A 1,589-nucleotide genomic window follows, 5' to 3' on the forward strand; every position below is an offset into this window, starting at 1 on the left:
TCCAGTCTGGGTGACAAGAGTGAGACTCTGTCTCAAAAAAAAAAAAAAGAAAGTAGGATGGGGGTGCCAGAGGCTGGGGAGGGGGCTGGGGAGTGAGTGCTTCATGAAGACAGAGTTTCAGTTTGGGAAGATGAGAAAGTTCTGGAGGGGACAGTGGTTGGTTAAATGTACCCCAAAAATGGTTAAACGGGGAAATTTTATGTTACATGTATTTACCACAGTGAAAAACGAAGAGAAGGCTGGGTGCAGTGGGTCACACCTATAATCCCAGCACTTTGGGAGGCCGAGGCTGGAGGATAGCTTGAGCCCAGGAGTTGGAGGCCAGCCTGGCCAACATAGCAAGACCCCATCTCTACAAAAAAAGTTTAAAAATCAGCCGGGCGTGGTGGCATGCACCTGTGGCCCCAGCTACTTTGGGAGGCTGAGACAGGAGGATGGCTGGAACCCGGGAGGCAGAGGCTGCATTGAGCTGTGATCGCACCACTGCACTCCAGCCTGGGTGACAGAGGGACACCCTGTCTCAAAGTGAAATAAGGGAGGCAAAACAAAACAAAGTGGGCGAGAGTCAGAGACGGGGGACAGGGTGGGAAGTAACGAGGTCCTGTGCAGCGTGTGCCAAACGTCAGATCCCCAGTAACATCCGTGACCACCCGGTCTCCTCCTCCCGAGACCAGGGCCTGGTGGGCAGGGGACGGCCTTGAACACCCAGCGACACCCTGCCGCTGTTTGCCCGGTGAAAAGAGGCCACTAAGAAAAGGACCTTGGTCAAACAAAGGGCCCTATTCTCTGTCCCCGAGAGGGGAGGGCCGGGGCTCTTTCTCTCCAGAGCCCTTCTGTCCCGGCCCAGTTTCGCTTTCCAAGGACATTCCAACCCCACCTCAGCCCCCACTGATATCCTGCTTTCCAGCAATCCTCTGCTATTCCCAGACACTTTATCAGCGCGAGAACGTGGACCCAGGGGTGTCACCGCGGTCCCAGAGGCCGGGGGCGGAAAGTGCCGGCGGTCAGGCAGTTTCCCAGCCGTGTGTGGTCTCTGTCTCAGCCTTTTTTTTTTTTTTTGAGACAGAGTCTTGCTCTGTCGCCCAGGCTGGAGTGCAATGGTGCGATCTCGGCTCACTGCAACCTCTGCCTCCCGCATTCAAGCGATTCTCCTGCCTCAGCCTCCCGAGTAGTTGGGATTACAGGCGCCCGCCACCACGCCCGGCTAATTCTTGTATTTTTAGCAGAGATGGGGTTTCACCACATTGGCCAGGATGTTCTTGAACTCCTGGCCTCAAGTGATCCACCCACCTCGGCCTCCCAAAGTGCTGGGGTTACAGGCGTGATCCACCGCGCTTGGCCTCCCCACTCCTTTTTAAAAATGTCGCATCTCAGGCAAAGCTATGCTCAACACCCCGGCCGGGCGCCTGCTTGCTTCAGTCTCCAGCACCGGGATCCCGGCCAATCCCCCCAACACATTTGGGACCGACAGGACGCATATGTCTCCAGTCAGAAGGGAGCTGTCTCTCCCGGGCTGTCTTCAGCGTTTGCTGCCAAGATGGGGAAGACGACGCGTTTCCAACACCCTGAAACGATCCTTTTGTGGGGTA

Source organism: Mandrillus leucophaeus, unplaced genomic scaffold (genome assembly GCF_000951045.1).
Source record: "Mandrillus leucophaeus isolate KB7577 unplaced genomic scaffold, Mleu.le_1.0 Scaffold54, whole genome shotgun sequence".
NCBI lineage: Eukaryota > Metazoa > Chordata > Mammalia > Primates > Cercopithecidae > Mandrillus > Mandrillus leucophaeus.